This window comes from Apis cerana, unplaced genomic scaffold, assembly GCF_029169275.1.
Source record: "Apis cerana isolate GH-2021 unplaced genomic scaffold, AcerK_1.0 scaffold3_AcerK, whole genome shotgun sequence".
Classification (NCBI taxonomy): domain Eukaryota; kingdom Metazoa; phylum Arthropoda; class Insecta; order Hymenoptera; family Apidae; genus Apis; species Apis cerana.
In genome coordinates this window covers 120,001-135,000 of record NW_026893561.1, presented here as the reverse complement: position 1 = coordinate 135,000, position 15,000 = coordinate 120,001, and the positions used below count along the sequence as shown (strand labels likewise).

Genomic DNA, 15,000 nt, shown 5'->3' with positions numbered 1-15,000 from the left:
CGCAACGGATGGGAGGGCCACTGGTGACGACAAAGGCGTATCCCCGGACTACGATATGGACATGATAAATTTACCATTGAGCGGGCAGATAAAATGCTACTGGTGCTCAAAAAGGGGAAGGATATTAGATTCCTCCAGGAATCGCAATACGCCAAACATAAAGACACGCAACACCCCCAAGAAGTAATTATATGGAGGTGCGCTGCATGCCATAAGGAGTTCGAAAAGCTCCATGGCTGCAGGTGCCACTTACCAAAGTGTAAGGGGCGAAAAATATGGGAAGGTGTTGCAAAATTCAAATGCGAGTCCTGTGAGGAATCGTTCCTATCGCAAAGAGGATTGTCTATGCACGAGAGACATAGACATCCGGCGATAAGGAACCAAAAAGAGCACAAAGCACAAGTCGGGGAAATACAAGACCAGTCAGTAGAGCCTCGGTCTGGTCTAAAGATGAAACAGATCTATTAATCAAGCTAAATCAGCGCTACAAACATTTAAAACAACCGAATGTAGCGCTGAGAGAATATTTCCCGACAAGACCCTGAAACAAATAAGCGACAAAAGGAGGCTCCTGCCCGTTCAAGAGGAAGAAGTGGCCATGACTGAAAGTGAAGCAAGATCCCCTTCCTCCGAGTCCTCGGAAGAAAGCATTTACGAATCGGCCACGGAGGACGAAGGAGGAGGAGAAATCCGAGAAACGGCTCAACAAGAAGATCGCTGGCAAGAGCCGTTTCTCCAGTATATAATGTCAAACCACCTCGACGAAGGAGACTTCCTTCGAGGGGTGGAAAAGGAAATAGAAGGATTGGCACCTTCAAGAAATATCAAAAAAGAAGAAGTAGACATGGTACTTCAAAATTCGTCGATTCCCTCAAAGAAGATACGCAGCATGAAGAAGGGAATCGACCAAGACAAAAAAGAGCATCAAAGAAGGGGAAGGACCACCCATAGCAAGAGGAAGAAGTTTCTATACGCCAAGCACCAGGAGCTATACAGAAAATGCCCAAGGAAGCTCCTGGACTTGGCAATAATGGGTGAGTCAGGTAAGGGAGAAGAAGCGATCAGTCTCCCTGGGGCCGACTCGGTGGGTCCACTATACAAAAATCTGTGGGGCCAAAGTGGGCCAGAAAATTGGCGGGTTTGCAACCCCAAAACAACAAAATAGAAATAGGCGAGATTTGGACTCCCATCACAATGGGGAACCTATTGGAAAAATTCAAGAAAATTAAGGTCGATACGGCAGCCGGTATCGACCAAATAAAGAAGCTCCACCTGAGAAAAAAAGGAGCGCTGCATGTCTTTGCCAAACTGTGTAATCTCCTCATGCTGCACCGAATATACCCAGCACAGTGGAAGGTAAACCGAACCACGCTTATTCCCAAACCGGGAAAGAGCGCGGAAGAGGTTGAGAACTGGAGACCAATCACCATCGGGTCTCTGCTGGGAAGAATATATTCGGCAATGATCGACCGGAAACTACGGTCCAAAGTTAAGCAGCACCCAAGACAAAAGGGGTTTACACAGGAGGATGGCTGTAAAAACAACATAGCCATCCTCAGCAGCGCTCTGGCTAAAATGAAAAATGAGTCAGGTGGAGTAATTACAATAATCGATATTTCGAAAGCGTTTGATACGGTTCCCCATGAAGCAATCAGTAAAGGGCTGGAAATGAAAGGAGTGCCAAGTCTCGTCAGCAAATATGTGCAAGACATGTACAGGGGTTGCAAAACAGTTATACATTGTAAAGACAGAACATTGCCCGTGGACTTACTGAGAGGGATCAAGCAGGGAGACCCGCTATCTCCCTTACTTTTTAATTTAACAATTGATCCCATAATTGGGATTCTTGACGAGACGACGGAGGGCGTCAAACTCGGAAGCGAGAACGTTTCAGTTCTCGCTTTCGCAGACGATATTGTCCTCTTGGCGAAGGACAAAGAAACAGCCGAAAAACAAAATCGGCTGTTATACGAACAACTGAAAGAATTAAACATGAAAGTATCCGCCGAAAAATGTGGCACATTCCAAATCCAACACAAATTGAAGACGTGGTTCCTCAAAGATCCGAAACTGACGTTGGGTCAGCAGAATATACCATATGCTGACCCAGAAAAAGCAATAAAGTACTTAGGAACCACGCTCAATCCATGGAGAGGAATGTGCCAAGCCTCGATCAAAGAGATCATCGACGCAGCAAAAAGCGTCACGAGACTGAAACTAAAACCACACCAAAAAATCAACTTAATAAGAATCTACCTCTTGCCGAGGTACATACACAAATTGGTGGCGAATCCTCCTCCGTTGGGCACGCTAGACCAAATTGATCATGAGATAAAGCAAATAATAAAACAAATACTGCACTCCATCCGTCCACAACGGACGGAGTGATATACACTGAAAAAAGTCACGGAGGTCTAGGTGTCCAACGAGTGGCCAACATTGTAAAGTTGGCCAAACTAAGAAACAGTATACAAATGACAAGATCACAGGATATCGCCACCAAAACTGCATTCGAGAGGCAAGAGGAGATTACAAAGAAATACGCTGCGTCGGTGGGCCTATCTTGGCCGTGCGAGATAGAAGAGATCGAGGCTACGCGAAAGAAATTGAAAAGGGCGGATACCAGCAGATGGAAGTCCTTCGCCTCGCAAGGACAAGGGATCGACGAATTTTTCGGGGATAGAATTGGTAACGCATGGCTCTATAACCCCGAATTACTGAAGCCGTCCCGATACCTGGACGCATTAAAATTAAGAACCAATACGTGTGGAACCAGAGTAGCACTCCGGAGAGCAAAGAGAGACATAGATATAAACTGCCGGAGGTGCGGCGTCCAGGTAGAAACCCTAGGACATATTCTGGGACTATGTACACATACGAAAAATAAAAGAATTAAAAGACATGACGAGATATGCGGCCTCATTGCTAATAATATATCAAAAGAATGTGCAATATTCAGGAGCCGGAGTTGGAAATCGACGGTGACAGACGTAAGCCGGATATGGTCATAAAAGACCATGATAAGGTTTACGTCGTTGACGTCACCGTTCGATATGAAAACAACGACTCCCTGAGGAAAGCATACAAAGAAAAGTGCAAAAGTATGAAAAACGGCCGAATCTCTTAAGCAGAGGTTTAAGGCCAAAGAGAGCCGCGTTATACCAGTGGTCATCGGGTGCAGAGGGGCAGTGCCCCGGGCCACTGTAGAGAGTCTCAGAATCCTAGGGCTTCAAACGAAACATGCCCTGACGGCTTCACTAATTGCCCTCCGATCGTCGATAGAAATAACCAACGAATTTTGGACTACGATCACATACCGTGATCGTTAAAAAAATATTTATTTATTTATTTAATTTAATTTATTTATTTATTTATACCTTTTAAAAACTGACGAAGCCGCAAGGCAAATACTATAATTTCTAAAAGCGAACGAGACCACTGGTCGACACACGAAAAGACGAAGCAGCTGCCAGCTGATGAACAATTTAGCCCGTCTCGGCCTTTACACCGAGCGGTGCGAGTCCTGACGTACTATTGTACGCCGAGGGCGCGGGGCAGATTCCATTATGTTCGCATAGTGGAATCTGGGGCGACGCCTCCGCGAGGCACTCCTGGACAACGCACGCTACGGCGTGCGGCTAAGTGCGCCTCCCGAAAGGGTCCCCGTTCCTAATTTTTCCAAGTCCGCCCCGGGCGAATTCCTTGGCGGCATCGCAGAAAGTGAGCCCACGGAATTCAAATGTCTTAAACGATGAGCCCCACGAGGAGGAGTATCCTCGATCCGCCACAGTCGCTTTGATCGTAAGCGCATAAGCCAAATGCCTCGTCATCTAATTAGTGACGCGCATGAATGGGCCGAAGCGACGTGACCGGGGAAAAGGAAATCGTCGCGAACGGTAGGATAACGCCGAAGCGACGTGACGGGAAATCGTCGCGAACGGTATGATAGCGCCGAAGCGACGTGACCGGGAAAATAGTCGCGAACGGTAGGATAACGCCGAAGCGACGTGACCGGGGAAATCGTCGCGAACGGTATGATAGCGCCGAAGCGACGTGACCGGGGAAATAGTCGCGAACGGTAGGATAGCGCCGAAGCGACGTGACCGGGGAAATAGTCGCGAACGGTATGATAGCGCCGAAGCGACATGACTGGGGACCGGGAATTGCGCAAACGAAACGGATGCAAACGAAGCGATGTGACCGAGGTCATTGAAACGAAAAATCGATGTTATTAGAAAATAGACAGAACGTAACATCGTTGAATCGTTACGTATGGTATAGTGAAATTAATATAGAAAAACGAAACAAATGTAATTATAATATTGTATTGGAGTAACTAATAAAAATAACGAAAATATATTTCTAGTGATAGAAAATCCCGGAGGAGAGTAGAGTTGGAAAGGAGAAAGAACGGGGAAGGGGAGAAAAAAGGAGGGGAATGTAAATATTTATGAATATTCATAATAGATATAAAATATAAGACGAATTAATGTCTAAAACATGAAATAATTGTATTAATAAAAATATTATATGCGAGTACGCTATACTATTTAAAAAAGGGGGGGGAAAAAAAAATAGTAATAATAGTAATATCAAAATAGTAGCAATAAAGGATTTTCATTTTCGACCAACACATAGTAACTGTAAGCAAACAATGATAATAATGGGCAGATACAAGCTTCTTAGATTGTAAGATTACAGAACAGAAGAATTATCACTCGAAACGTTAAACTATATTGCGGGAAAAATATCTAAATATCATGGATGGATGTTGGAGGATACGTATAGAACGAGCGAACCGACTTGATCGGAGGACTTTGCGCGATACGCGTAGAACGGGCGAACCGACCTGACCGGGGGACTTTGAGCGTACGGTCGTACTACCGAATCGACATGACTCGGATATTTTCTTCTTAATTTCTCGAGAAATAACTTTATAACTTGTACTTGTTTTTTTTCATTAATCAATTTATATTTATCATTCGCAATTTCTTATATTGTCAATTTTTTTCTTTTCTTTCATCAAAAACAGATTTTTTTTCATAACTTTTCTTATCGAGAAAAAAAAAATTTAATTTTCTTGTAAAATCTATTATTGAACTTTAATTTATACCGTCATGTTAATATATTTATAATATATATAGAACGGGCGAACCGACATGACCGGGGACTTTGCGCCATACGCGTAAGACGGGCGAACCGACATGACCGGGGACTTTGCGCGTACGATCGAGGTCGAACCGACGTAATTTTTTTTTTAATTTCTCGAAAAATAACATAATAACTGGTATGTTTTTTTCATTAATCAATTTATATTTATCCTTCGCAATTTTTTATATTTTTATTCTTAATTCTTAATTTTTCTGTTCTTTCATCAAAAATTGATTTTTCGTAACTTTTCTTATCGAGAAAAAAAAAAATTATTTTTTTGAAAAAATATAATATTGACCTTTCATTTATACCGTCATGTTAATATACTTATAATTTTTTTTTACTCTGAGCGATATATATAGAACGGGCGAACCGACATGATCGGGGACTTTGCGCCATACGCGATACGCGTAGAACGGGCGACATGACCGGGGACTTTGCGCGTACGATCGAGCTATGGTCGAACCGACGTGACTCGGGTAATTTCTTTTTAATTTCTCGAGAAATAACCTTATAACTGGTATGTTTTTTTTTTCATTAATCAATTTATATTTATCCTTCGCAATTTTTTATATTGTTAATTTTTTCTGTTCTTTCATCAAAAATTGATTTTTCGTAACTTTTCTTATCGAGAAAAAAAAAATTTAATTTTTTTGAAAAAATATAATATTGACCTTTCATTTATACCGTCATGTTAATATACTTATAATTTTTCTTACCGGGAACTCTGATATATATATAGAGCGAACCGACATGACCGGACTTTGCGCCATACGCGTAGAACGGGCGAACCGACATGACCGGGGACTTTGCGCCATACGCGTAGGACGGGCGAACCGACATGACCGGGGACTTTGCGCGTACGATCGAGCTATGGTCGAACCGACGTGACTCGGGTATTTTTTTTCTTAATTTCTCGAAAAATGACCTTATAACTGGTATGTTTTTTTTTCATTAATCAATTTATATTTATCCTTCGCAATTTTTTATATTCTTAATTTTTCTGTTCTTTCATCAAAAATTGATTTTTCGTAACTTTTCTTATTGAGAAAAAAATTTAATTTTTTTGAAAAATATAATATTGACCTTTCATTTATACCGTCATGTTAATATAAATTATAATTTTTTTACCGGGGAACTCTGAACGATATATATAGAACGGGCGAACCGACATGATCGGGGACTTTGCGCTATACGCGTAGGACGGGCGAACCGACATGACCGGGGACTTTGCGCCATACGCGTAAGACGGGCGAACCGACATGACCGGGGACTTTGCGCGTACGATCGAGCTATGGTCGAACCGACGTGACTCGGGTGTTTTTTTCTTAATTTCTCGAAAAATAACCTTATAACTGGTATGTTTTTTTCATTAATCAATTTATATTTATCCTTCGCAATTTTTTATATTCTTAATTTTTCTGTTCTTTCATCAAAAATTGATTTTTCGTAACTTTTCTTATTGAGAAAAAAAAAATTTAATTTTTTTGAAAAAATATAATATTGACCTTTCATTTATACCGTCATGTTAATATAAATTATAATTTTTTTACCGGGGAACTCTGAACGATATATATATAGAACGGGCGAACCGACATGACCGGGGACTTTGCGCCATACGCGTAGGACGGGCGAACCGACATGACCGGGGACTTTGCGCCATACGCGTAAGACGGGCGAACCGACATGACCGGGGACTTTGCGCGTACGATCGAGCTATGGTCGAACCGACGTGACTCGGGTGTTTTTTCTTAATTTCTCGAAAAATAACCTTATAACTGGTATGTTTTTTTCATTAATCAATTTATATTTATCCTTCGCAATTTTTTATATTGTTAATTTTTTCTGTTCTTTCATCACAAATTGATTTTTCGTAACTTTTCTTATTGAGAAAAAAAAATTTAATTTTTTTGAAAAATATAATATTGACCTTTCATTTATACCGTCATGTTAATATAAATTATAATTTTTTTTACGGGGAACTCTGAACGATATATATAGAACGGGCGAACCGACATGACCGGGGACTTTGCGCCATACGCGTAAGGACGGGCGAACCGACATGACCGGGGACTTTGCGCCATACGCGTAAGACGGGCGAACCGACATGACCGGGGACTTTGCGCGTACGATCGAGCTATGGTCGAACCGACGTGACTCGGGTGTTTTTTTTTAATTTCTCGAAAAATAACCTTATAACTGGTATGTTTTTTTCATTAATCAATTTATATTTATCCTTCGCAATTTTTTATATTCTTAATTTTTTCTGTTCTTTCATCAAAAATTGATTTTTCGTAACTTTTCTTATTGAGAAAAAAAAAATTTAATTTTTTTGAAAAATATAATATTGACCTTTCATTTATACCGTCATGTTAATATAAATTATAATTTTTTTACCGGGGAACTCTGAACGATATATATATAGAACGGGCGAACCGACATGACCGGGGACTTTGCGCTATACGCGCAGGACGGGCGAACCGACATGACCGGGGACTTTGCGCTATACGCGCAGGACGGGCGAACCGACATGACCGGGGACTTTGCGCGTACGATCGAGCTATGGTCGAACCGACGTGACTCGGGTGTTTTTCTTAATTTCTCGAAAAATAACCTTATAACTGGTATGTTTTTTTCATTAATCAATTTATATTTATCCTTCGCAATTTTTTATATTCTTAATTTTTTCTGTTCTTTCATCAAAAATTGATTTTTCGTAACTTTTCTTATCGAGAAAAAAAAAATTTAATTTTTTTGAAAAAATAATATTGACCTTTCATTTATACCGTCATGTTAATATACTTATAATTTTTTTACCAACTCTGAACGATATATATAGAACGGGCGAACCGACATGACCGGGGACTTTGCGCCATACGCGTAAGACGGGCGAACCGACATGACCGGGGACTTTGCGCCATACGCGTAAGACGGGCGAACCGACATGACCGGGGACTTTGCGCGTACGATCGAGCTATGGTCGAACCGACGTGACTCGGGTGTTTTTTTCTTAATTTCTCGAAAAATAACCTTATAACTGGTATGTTTTTTTTTCATTAATCAATTTATATTTATCCTTCGCAATTTTTTATATTCTTAATTTTTTCTGTTCTTTCATCAAAAATTGATTTTTCGTAACTTTTCTTATTGAGAAAAAAAAAATTTAATTTTTTTGAAAAAATATAATATTGACCTTTCATTTATACCGTCATGTTAATATAAATTATAATTTTTTTTTACCGGGGAACTCTGAACGATATATATATAGAACGGGCGAACCGACATGACCGGGGACTTTGCGCCATACGCGTAGGACGGGCGAACCGACATGACCGGGGACTTTGCGCTATACGCGCAGGACGGGCGAACCGACATGACCGGGGACTTTGCGCGTACGATCGAGCTATGGTCGAACCGACGTGACTCGGGTGTTTTTCTCTTAATTTCTCGAAAAATAACCTTATAACTGGTATGTTTTTTTTTCATTAATCAATTTATATTTATCCTTCGCAATTTTTTATATTCTTAATTTTTTCTGTTCTTTCATCAAAAATTGATTTTTCGTAACTTTTCTTATCGAGAAAAAAAAAATTTAATTTTTTTGAAAAATATAATATTGACCTTTCATTTATACCGTCATGTTAATATACTTATAATTTCCGTTTACTCTGAGCGATATATATAGAACGGGCGAACCGACATGACCGGGGACTTTGCGCGTACGGTCGGGCCACCGAACCGACATGACTCGGGCATTTTTTTCTTAATTTCTCGAAAAATAACGTTATAACTGGTATGTTTTTTTTCATTAATCAATTTATATTTATCCTTTGCAATTTTTTATATTGTTAATTTTTTTTGTTCCTTTATTAAAAATTAATTTTTCGTAACTTTTCTTATCGAGAAAAAAAAAATTTAATTTTTTTGAAAAATCTATTATTGACCTTTCATTTATACCATCCTGTTAATATATTTGTAATTTTTTTTACCAATTTGTATAATGATAATGATCATCGATCGAAGTCTAAGTTCCAGCGTACCCTCCGCTCGGTCTGTCGCTACAGCGGTTTTGCACCATAAGCGGCCGTGCATTAGCCCGGTCGGCGCCGACATGGTGGCCGGCCGTTCGGTTACTGTAAGAGAAGCGACGGTCCGGTGCGGCCGGGCGGAGCAGCGTCGGGCGCGTGTCCGTTCTACGATCTCGGTCGAGATACGGTACACCGCTCCTCGGGAAATACTTTCTCGACTGTTTCTGTCCGGTTCTTACCGATCTTTCTCCACACTGCATAGCCGCGAGTCGGTGTCTATGACCGAATGGCTCTTGAGCGGCAAAGCGACCTATAGGGGGACGCTGGTGACCTGTATGTATGGCTTTTGCCATGTGTACTTGTACGACTGAGCATCAACTTTTAGCCTCGAGCGATCGGGCCTTTCTAACACCTAAGGATATATAAATCCCTAGGGCGTACGGGCGTGTCGAATAGTTCTTGGTGGCTTGCAATACGACACGTTTCGTATGATGAGCTTTGAGTTTGTAAAAGTGAGAGAAAAGAAACGACGTGCGATGTTATTGTAACACCACGTTGTTAAATAAAACACAATATTATATTATAATTTTTATATATATGATATTGTGAAGTATGATTCTTGAAATTGTGAATGAACGGGGCATATTGTGGAAGTGCTGATATTACATTGGGATATGCCTCAGCGTGAATTTATATTACGCGCTTTATGAAATTAAATTTTTTTCAAAAGGTTACCAAATGTTTAGCATGCTTGATACGTGCTCGAATATTTATAAAGACCTATTGTAGTCGATCGGTGAGGGGGCACCGACGACGAAAAATATATATATGTCAAAATTGGCAAAATATATTAATAATAAACTAAGATCCCTGGTTGATCCTGCCAGTAGTCATATGCTTGTCTCAAAGATTAAGCCATGCATGTCTCAGTACATGCCGAATTAAGGTGAAACCGCGAATGGCTCATTAAATCAGTTATGGTTCATTAGATCGTGGACACATTTACTTGGATAACTGTGGTAATTCTAGAGCTAATACATGCAAACAGAATTCCTCTCAGAGATGGGAGGAATGCTTTTATTAGATCAAAACCAATCGGTGGCGGACGGCTCGTCCGTTCGTCCATCGTTTGTTTTGGTGACTCTGAATAACTTTGTGCTGATCGCATGGTCATCTAGCACCGGCGACGCATCTTTCAAATGTCTGCCTTATCAACTGTCGATGGTAGGTTCTGCGCCTACCATGGTTGTAACGGGTAACGGGGAATCAGGGTTCGATTCCGGAGAGGGAGCCTGAGAAACAGCTACCACATCCAAGGAAGGCAGCAGGCGCGCAAATTACCCACTCCCGGCACGGGGAGGTAGTGACGAAAATAACGATACGGGACTCATCCGAGGCCCCGTAATCGGAATGAGTACACTTTAAATCCTTTAACGAGGACCAATTGAGGGCAAGTCTGGTGCCAGCAGCCGCGGTAATTCCAGCTCCAATAGCGTATATTAAAGTTGTTGCGGTTAAAAAGCTCGTAGTTGAATCTGTGTGTCACAGTGTCGGTTCACCGCTCGCGGTGTTTAACTGGCATTATGTGGTACGTCCTATCGGTGGGCTTAGCTCCTTGTGGGCGGTCCAACTAATATCCCATCGCGGTGCTCTTCACTGAGTGTCGAGGTGGGCCGATACGTTTACTTTGAAAAATTAGAGTGCTTAAAGCAGGCTACCTTTGCCTGAATACTGTGTGCATGGAATAATGGAATAGGACCTCGGTTCTATTTTGTTGGTTTTCGGAACCCGGAGGTAATGATTAATAGGGACAGATGGGGGCATTCGTATTGCGACGTTAGAGGTGAAATTCTTGGATCGTCGCAAGACGGACAGAAGCGAAAGCATTTGCCAAAAATGTTTTCATTAATCAAGAACGAAAGTTAGAGGTTCGAAGGCGATCAGATACCGCCCTAGTTCTAACCATAAACGATGCCAGCCAGCGATCCGCCGAAGTTCCTCCGATGACTCGGCGGGCAGCTTCCGGGAAACCAAAGCTTTTGGGTTCCGGGGGAAGTATGGTTGCAAAGCTGAAACTTAAAGGAATTGACGGAAGGGCACCACCAGGAGTGGAGCCTGCGGCTTAATTTGACTCAACACGGGAAACCTCACCAGGCCCGGACACCGGAAGGATTGACAGATTGATAGCTCTTTCTTGATTCGGTGGGTGGTGGTGCATGGCCGTTCTTAGTTGGTGGAGCGATTTGTCTGGTTAATTCCGATAACGAACGAGACTCTAGCCTGCTAAATAGACGTAACTTATGGTATCTCGAAGGCCCTCGGCTTCGGTCGGTGGGTTTTTACTACCAACGTACAAACAAATCTTCTTAGAGGAACAGGCGGCTTCTAGCCGCACGAGATTGAGCAATAACAGGTCTGTGATGCCCTTAGATGTTCTGGGCCGCACGCGCGCTACACTGAAGGAATCAGCGTGTTTCCCTGGCCGAAAGGCCCGGGTAACCCGCTGAACCTCCTTCGTGCTAGGGATTGGGGCTTGCAATTATTCCCCATGAACGAGGAATTCCCAGTAAGCGCGAGTCATAAGCTCGCGTTGATTACGTCCCTGCCCTTTGTACACACCGCCCGTCGCTACTACCGATTGAATGATTTAGTGAGGTCTTCGGACTGGTGCGCGGCCAATGTCTCGGCATTGCCGATGTTACCGGGAAGATGACCAAACTTGATCATTTAGAGGAAGTAAAAGTCGTAACAAGGTTTCCGTAGGTGAACCTGCGGAAGGATCATTAACGAATGAAACATACAAAAAGAGAATGCGTAACAAAAAGAGAGATAAACAAGGAGAAGGATAAAATGGAATTTCGATTCCATTATCAAATACCAAAATGTACTTTGTACATCGAACGAATAATGAAATCACGGAACGATGGCTTACGTGAGGAGGGAAAGAAAAAGAAATCCCTTCCGTCCGTTGTATCCGTTGATTTCGATCATTTTCGAATTTTTTTCTTACCAGACACGAAAATTCGACACGAAGAGAGAGGGAATAACGATAAATAAGCTCGAAGAGACGCTTGCGTGAAGGTCTATTTATCGAATAAACGGACCCGCCGTCTCGACGAGATGAATGTCGTTATGGTACGCAAAAAGATACAAAGGGACGCTTGCGTGAGATCGTCGTCGTCGTGTGTGCGTTTACGGATGCATATACGGACGCGATCCGCCGTCTCGATGATGTATATTTTTAATAAAGATTTATAAAGGTACGGTTTGCACGTACGTGTACGTATCACGTATGTATATGCATAATGGTATATACAAAATGATAAAAAGAAAAAAGCGCTTGCGTGAGGTCGAATTTTTAAATGACCCGCCGCTTTAATAACATTACGTCCCTACTGAAATATATTGAAAACACAAAAATAAAATGACAAATGGCTTGACAACACAATAAGGCGCTTGCGTGAGGTCTTTTTTAAATAGACCCGCCGTCTTTATGAACGTATATGCGTGCGTTGCGTATGTGTATGTATATAGATACGTGCAAGAAAAGTACCAAATTCACATTTCTGTACCTCCTTTCTCTTTTTTTATTTTCGTTGCCTGAGCTCCCGTTATAAAACGGGAGATGGACGAGGACCGCACACCAAGACTTTGGGATCGAACGAAGCTGTCGAGATAATGATAATCGAAAAAGCGGTAAGGACAAGTAGCGCGTCGATAGTAAAACGAAATCGAAGGATGGACGAGCCGCCGTCGAACTTTGTTTCGCGACGTTCTCTTCGATGGATACCAGTTCGACCTCTTTCTCTTATACGCTATAATCATTCTCGAATCGTGCTTCCTACCCATGGGTGGATGGTGTGATGGTCGTCGTCGTTGTAAGCTTTAAACCGACGAAACCAAGAACGGCGAAACCAAGATGCATCGCGTCGACGTGAGCCCGATTTTATCGCTTCTTATTTAAAAGTTGAAACGTTGTTCGTTCAGAGGGGAATATCGAATTATGTTCGGTTATACAGAGAGGCCATCGTGTCGTGAGTCGGACACCCGTACCGTTAGCGGATATTCGCTTCGGAAATTGGGAGGTAAGACCGCTCGAGGCCAACCGAAATTCGTATCCCATCGAATTTTATCGAGAATGCAATATATACCTGAACGAATTATAGTTTTCAATATCGAATTTTTTTAAGCGTATGGGCTCTGCGACCATGCTTCGAAGAAGAGTCGTTCTCTCCAGGTTGAGCGACGGTTTAAAAAAAAAAAAGGATTCAGTATCGGGGTATCCTCGTCGTTTCCTTAATATAAAAAATAAAAAGAAAAATACGATTACCCTGAACGGTGGATCACTTGGCTCGTGGGTCGATGAAGAACGCAGCTAATTGCGCGTCAACGTGTGAACTGCAGGACACATGAACATCGACATTTCGAACGCACATTGCGGTCCACGGATACAATTCCTGACCACGCCTGGCTGAGGGTCGTTCACGTAACCCAAATACTGCTTGCGTTGCGTATCGTTACTCTTCGTACATTTGATCCTTTTTTCTCTCTTTTTTGTAATCCCCGCCGTCGTTCTTTAAAATCGAACGTTTCCGAGTCGGGTGTCAAAAATCGAGGAAAGGACAAGTTACAAGGAGGAAGATGCGCGACGTACGAGCGATTGTTGGACGTTCGTTGGCGTTCGTCGCGGTCGTGACCGAGACTACAGAATCGAAATGCATGTGCTAGCGTGTGGTATGTAACAATGAAAATGTCACGGACCTGCGTGAGTGTTCTCGGTGTCGTGAGTCGTCCGTTTTACGTAACGGATGACCGCCCGTGTTTCACCGCTTCGTGCTCGTTTTCAACGTTATTTCGTACCCGCCACTGCTTCGATTCGTCCGTCTTTGGATCACGATTACATACCGCGCCCCTAACGTCGTCTGAAATTAATATTTCTGCGATACTGTGAGAAAGGATAAAATATGGGAGTTTAATATCGAGAGAGGAGGGAAGAGAGATCCCTTGATGGCGCGTGATGATTGCCGTTCGTCGAGATTGTTAAAGAAAAGAGAGAGAGAGAAGAGCCCCAGGAATCGGAATACCCACTCCGTTCCTTCGTGTGTGTCATACTCTGTCGGAACTATCCGCTGGACCGTCACATCAACGTGCACGCGAGTCCTTAAGCGATACGTTTTCGTACCAGAGATCGAAGACTCCACGGAGATAATAGGATACGTAAGATGAGGACGAGTACGATTCTCTTTGGCGAGGCTTTTCTTTCGTTTTTCTTTTTCCTTTTCGAGACGACAAATTATGGCATCTCCGCGCAGAGGAAGAGAAATTTCCTGAATCTAGTGTTGGTCATCCCATGCCTTTTTCGTTGTCTATCGCCGGACCGCATGTCCATGTCGGTCGTCCAGTCCCCGGAAACGGCTCGTGATATTTTTCCTTGCGTGAGTTTCACTTTGCCTCATTTTGTTTTTTTCTCTTTTTCTCTGTACAGCAGTAAAGAGACTCGTGCACGCCTCGACGTACCATCCCCGGCCTGTTCATCGTCTTTGATGGATCAGGGTATTATAATCGGGTTGAGCTTCGAAGGCGTGTATCGGTGATTTCGATCTCTGTACAGATGAGAAAACGACGGAGGTTTTAAAAGTAGGAACCGCTGGAATTGTCAACGGAAGCTAAAATAGAGGACGGGCGTTAAAACAAAACCGATATTGGACATCTTGCGTGAGTCTGGACTCGAACATGAATACGACATACGATAATTGGCACTATGGTGCGGTGCATATTTAAAACACTACGATTGCAAAAAGGAATATTCTTCTTCTTCTTC

At 42.4% G+C, this 15,000-nt stretch overlaps 2 non-coding genes across 2 annotated transcripts; both read left to right on the top strand.

Annotated features, from left to right (window-relative positions):
- Window positions 1-10,046: 10,046 nt before the first annotated feature.
- LOC133667777 (small subunit ribosomal RNA) lies at window positions 10,047-11,965 on the top strand. Its single transcript, XR_009833380.1, has one exon. It is a non-coding gene; the product is annotated as a small subunit ribosomal RNA (ribosomal RNA).
- Window positions 11,966-13,506: 1,541 nt separating this feature from the next.
- On the top strand, window positions 13,507-13,660 carry LOC133667753 (5.8S ribosomal RNA). Its single transcript, XR_009833356.1, has one exon. It is a non-coding gene; the product is annotated as a 5.8S ribosomal RNA (ribosomal RNA).
- Window positions 13,661-15,000: the final 1,340 nt, after the last annotated feature.